Source organism: Miniopterus natalensis, chromosome 12 (genome assembly GCF_054644295.1).
Source record: "Miniopterus natalensis isolate mMinNat1 chromosome 12, mMinNat1.hap1, whole genome shotgun sequence".
NCBI lineage: Eukaryota > Metazoa > Chordata > Mammalia > Chiroptera > Miniopteridae > Miniopterus > Miniopterus natalensis.
Window position 1 is genome coordinate 40385285 of NC_142092.1, and position 5814 is coordinate 40391098.

Genomic DNA, 5814 nt, shown 5'->3' on the forward strand with positions numbered 1-5814 from the left:
ATAACTTGCCTAAGAATACCTAAGGAGTAGGCTGGATTTTAGGTTTATGCACTGGGTTATAAACTTATTTTGAATATTGTGTGTGTATTTCATATATCCATATAGGTGAAGATACATAGGTATAGCTAGAGATAATTTCAAACAGAGAAAAGCTGCAAGATCAGTATAAAGAACTCATGTATGCTTTATCTAGATTCATCAATTATTAACATTGAGCTTTGGCATTCACTTCTTTCCATATGTACTTTTTTCTTCTGAACCACTTAAAGGTAAGTTGAGACATGATGCTCCTTCTAAACCGTGATGATTTCCTAAGATCAATGACATTCTCTCACAGAATCACAGCGTAGTGATCAAAATCAGAAATTTAACATCAATACTAGTGACTCATCTAGTCTATATTCACATTTTGCCACTGTTCCAGTAACATCCTTTATAATAAGCTTTTACTTTGTATTTATTTAATTTTATTTTTTAATTTTAATTTTATTCTTTTAGCCCAGGAACCAGTCCACAATCATGCACTGCATTTAGCTCTCATGTCTCTGGTCTCAATATGAAACAGCTCTTCAGCTTCTTTGTTCTTCCTGTTATTTATGGGCAGTGTGTGAAGAAGCCAGGCTGGCTGTTGTGTAGGATGGTCCCCAATTTGGGTTTGTCTTCGGTTTACTCGTGGTTGTTTCAGGCGATGCATTATGGCCAGGGTACCACAGAAGTGCTATTGTGTCCTTCACAGTGCATCCTAACAGGAGGCGCCTGATGCCTGTCTCATTGGTGTCTTGATTATGGTGGTGTCCCTGAGGTTTCTCCACTGTCAAGTTATTATTTGTCCCTTTGTAGTTAATAAGTAAATGCTGGGGAGGTATTTTGAGACTCGATCCTGTTCTTCATCAAACTTTTCCCTAAAAAGGATAATACAGGTAGATTTATTTGATGTAGAAAGTGAAGTGATTTGCTTATTTCCTACCAGTATTTTTATAACCTACTCCCCTCTCCTCCAATGGGAAAAAAGCCCACCCTAAAATATAAGCAAAGGTATGCAAAAAACACATAGGTGAAGTCAAAAGCCTGTAACAGTTGGAGGATATATAGCCCAGGAGCCCTGAGAGTAACAAGCATGTTTTTAGAATGTGAATAGTATGGGCAGGTGTGAAGGAGACAAGGGAAAGCATCTCCTGACCAGGACATAGGGACCAACTTGTAGAATTTTCCTTCCCTGTTCAGTCAAATGTGTGTGTTTTTCTCAATATTTTTAAAAGCACAGCCCTTTGGCAACACAGACCTCTAATCTAATAGCCAGATCATGAACCGCACAGCCTGATTATACTTTGAAAGATGTCATGTAACAACCTAACGTTAAAGTTATATCTGATGACCCTAGTCTAGCAAAATAGCCCCCAGGAGAAAAAACATCTTGGCTTTTATCAAGCCAGGTAAAAAGCCAAAAGCGTCTTAAATGCCTGAGAAATGAGGCTTGAGTTTGAAATATAAGAAATGTAAGAAGTTAAAGGTCATTCTGGGGGAGGAAATAGTTATCTTATCCAGCAGAGTGAAAGGTGCCTAGAGGCTGGATCATTCCTTCCTGCTCCGTCCCTCCCTTGAAAACCATAGTTTCTTTAGGTTGAAAGTCTAGGGGTTGAAGCAGAATCTTTAGCAGTTCTTGGGAAATGACAGGTGAGCCAGGTTAGTAACCTCAGATAGCAAGCAACCTGTTTTAAAATACATGGAAAATACTGAATTTCTGATGCATTTAAATCTAAGGCAGTCTTACACATTTTCTAAAGAAATATGTTAAAATTAAGGCTCCAGCTGACTCAGCCGTTCACTTGCCCCATTAAGCAATGCCCACCTCCCCCAGCAGCACATTGTTAACAGGTATTTATTCAGTGTTTTCTTCCAAGTATGTACACATCATATAATGCTTTTGTGATCAAATTACACAAAGAACCAAACATATACTTTCCATGGCGTCCTTAAGGCACTATTGGTGTTAAATTGACATATTTCTTCCCTTTTCTTGTTTTTTGGGTTTTTTTTTAATCTATGTTTTTGTTCAGATGACTATCTACTAATTTATAAAATATATTATGTGAATTTGGATATACTACTATATTTTACTGTCAATTGCAGTTTACATCCTTTGCTTTCCAATGACCACTGGAGTGCTATTTTTAATATGCTCACAAAAATGCTTTTGAAAAATATCTTATGTTTGCAGATCCGTTTATACAGCATATGAATATGCTCTTAATTCTTTCTCAAAACCCAGCTTATCGGGGCTGGACTTGCTCCCACACCTGTGGGGTCAGGTAGGGGCTGGCTGTCAGTGGGGCCAGGGGACGGACTGAAAGGCAGGTCTCATCTCCAAGCAGGTACCTGGTGGGGCTTGTGCTCAGGGTGGTGGCAGGACTCCAAAAGTTACAAGGCGTCTGGAGGCCTAGCTCCAAACTGACCCACCATTATTTCTGCTGTGTTCTATTGGCCAAGGCAAGTCCCAGCGTGAACCCTCCTGGTGGGAAAAGCTATAAAGTTACACTGCAAGAGGTAAGGCTGTAAGGCGACTAACTGGAGCCATGTTTGCGATTTTGAAAGACAACTGCTGCCTTCCTCAAGGAGGTGCTCACAGACCATTTTCCAAACATCCCAGGTTCCCATAAATCTCCGTGTCTGGGCTGGTGGTCCCTAAAAATTGCCCATCAATTTTAGTGAGGGGACAAGGTGTGACCAGTGTCTCTAAATGAGCAGTTCTAGTATTTATTTATTTTAATTTTAAAATGTCTTTTTCTTTTCTTTTTTTAATACTCACCTGAGGATATTTTTTCCATTGCTTTTGAGAGAGGGAGAGAGAGAGAGAGAGAGAGAGAGAGAGAGGGAGAGAAACATCGATGTGAGAGAGACACATCGATTGCTTGCCTCCTGCACGTGGCCTGACCAAGGCTGGGGATCGAGCCTGCAACCCAGGTACGTGCCCTTGGCCAGAATCAAACCCAGGACCCTTCAGTCTGAGGGCTGACCTAACCACTGAGCCAAACCGGCCAGGGCAGTAGTTCTATTATTGACATCACACTGCCTCTTCTGAATTATTTATAAGGTTTTCCGGTATGTATGTGCAATTATATTTCTGTGTACATTTTGAGAAATAAATTGTACAGGTCTTTTTTCTTTCATGCTCCCTAGAGAGGTCATAGAGGCAGTAAAAGTGTCTGAATTTGTGAGAAATTAGATAATCAAGACTTACCTGTATGAAATGCTATTAACAATAGCAATTCACACTCGAGTCCCTTTCATCTGAGACACTCGGGGTCTGTTAACAGATTAAAAGTAGTAAAAGACACCAATCTAGAGAATTTTCATTATCTTGTGCTTTGAAAACTCAGATTTTCATTGGTTTGAATGGGCCTGAACATACATTTTTTATTACTAGGGGCACAGAAGCCTCCAGCAGCCTTCTTAATAAAGCAAGATGAGTTATAAGGGATCACCCGATGGCGGGTAAATGCACCATACTCCATCTTAAGAAAAATACAATATAAAAGTCTTACCGTGGTAGAAAATCTTGATATGATCTTTTAAGAAAACCTCAAGAAAAATAAAGACATGAAACTATATTAAATTTAAAGCCAGTGACTTATAAGCAAAGAAAAGCAAAGACGGTCTGATTAAGGCTGTTGCATTGTTCTGTGGTTTTTTTACCCCTCGCCCATTTCTGGGGCCTTTTCAGATCATAAGCTTTTAGGGCAGAGAACAACTCAGCTAGATGTAGGACTGAGCAAATGCACCGAGCGGTTCTCAATAAACAGGCATTAAATTCTAAGTCCAGAAGGGACCTTAGGAAGCCTTCTCTTTACTCCCTGGTAGTATTGTTTTAACCAGATTTTTTTTTTCCCCTTTAAATCTCAAAATTGAGAGGCTCCACAATCAGAATTCACTTCTCCCCTTTGCCTGAGCTCTGCTGTGGATGTCTGCAGAGCCGACCCTGGCCCACCCTCCTGACCCACGGGTTGAGTTGCTGTGGTGTGTCCTGTGCTAAGGGGTCCTCTTGATAGGGCTCTGGACTCTAATGCACCTTGGTCATGTTCTTTTACGGAGCTTGGGTGCTTGACCACTCTGACCCTCAGTCTCGTTTGCAGGGTCTAGGGAGGACTGAGTGAACTGGAGAGATATCCAAGTGACTGAGGCTGAGTAGGTATCAAACGAGTCTTTGCTTCCTTTTGATTAGTTGCAGAGAAGAGCCTGACCCAAGGGATGGGAGACTGGAACTCCAGCTAGGTGTTTCTCAGACTTTACTATGCGTATGTCTCTCCTGCATATCTTGTTCAAATGCAGGTTCTGGTTCATAGTTCTGGGGTGGGGTTTGGATTCTGTATTTCTAACAAGCTCTCAGGTGACAGAAGTGCTACTGGATTGTGGGCCACACTTGGAATAACAAGGCTCTATCTTCTGCCTTTCTCCGGGCCTCCGGAAAAGCATGACATCTGCTCCCATGGGGAGAAAACATCTGTAATGTGAATTCTATGACCTACTCCTCTCTCCTCCTGTACCACCAGGTCAAGATGAGCAGAAGAGACCTGTAGCCTGCGAGTCCAGTTCCAGGCTCCTGGGATTGGAGGCAGACGCCTGGTTTTAAAAACCGGCTCTCCCACCCTCTAGATGTGTGACCTTGGGTAAATTATTAACCTCTCTGTGACTCTTTCTCCACCAGCAGCATGGGAATAACCCGTGTGCCCCTCTCAGGGACTGTTACAGGGATTAAATGAGATAATAGATGCATGCCTGCAGCAGTACTGGAATGTAGCTCTTTTTAAAATTAGGAGATAGGTACTGTTAGAAGACAAGGTGTCAACAGGAGTAAATAGTTTCTAAAACAAAAGCTCCCTCAGAAATGTCAGCTTCCTTCCCTCCTGCAGCTCAGACACACAGAGAAGCCTTGGGTAGAGTAAATAACTCCCCACTCCGGGCCTCTTGCCTCCAGCAAAAAGGGTCAAAGGGCTGCTTTGAGGGCCAGTGTGACCTCCATCCTGTGACCTGTACTGCCGGTCCTTCCCTTTATTTCTCCCCCTTCTCTGTGGGTGGATTCACCTTTTATTGCAAAGAGAGAGATGGAGAGATGGAACACACACTAAAACAAACCTATACTTTCTTGGGAACGTCACGGTTTTTATTTATTTTTTAGCAGGCACCAGGACCAACGATCACCAGCTGCCCAGATACCAAAGAATTATGCTTCTGAAACCTCTTAATGTTGATTCTGCAAGTAGAGCAATCAGGCTGCTCTACGTGTGCCACTAAGGCAGAAGCCCTTCTACACAACTTTTTAAATTGAAAGAACTCCCGACCAGGAGAAAGGAGCCATTGAGGATGGACTTTAATTGGCTATTAGTGCGCTTACTGGGAGGTGGAAATCGCTTGGCCTTTGGCTTCAGACCGTGCTGGGCACCCACTGCAGGCATTAATAGCTCATTAACGCACACCCTGTCACTGTTTTATTTCTAATTAATACTGCCTGCTTTAGGGATAGGGGAACACAGCTATAAAATTGTTTTATCTATTGCTTCAGCAATGAGGGAGGAAAAAATGTTATTAGCACTTCATGCCTGCCACATTCATGGTTGAACTAGAAAATCAGAAAAATCAGCATGGGTCTTATTTTTGTAATCTTCACTTCAGGGGGGGTGAAAGGTCAGTTCCAAACCCCACACCAAGCTGAGGTAAGGAAGCTTGAATTTTGATGGTATAGTCAGCCCTCAGGTTCTTTATAGTATCTCAGAGTGAGACAGGCTAGTCAGCCAGGACAAGTGGAACAGGGAAACTGAG

General features: G+C 42.2%; 1 non-coding gene across 1 annotated transcript; it reads right to left on the reverse strand.

Moving 5' to 3' along the window:
• Nucleotides 1-5172: 5172 nt before the first annotated feature.
• LOC148091823 (U11 spliceosomal RNA) lies at nucleotides 5173-5305 on the reverse strand. The gene has a single exon (XR_015715461.1). It is a non-coding gene; the product is annotated as a U11 spliceosomal RNA (small nuclear RNA).
• Between the last annotated feature and the right edge of the window lie 509 nt (nucleotides 5306-5814).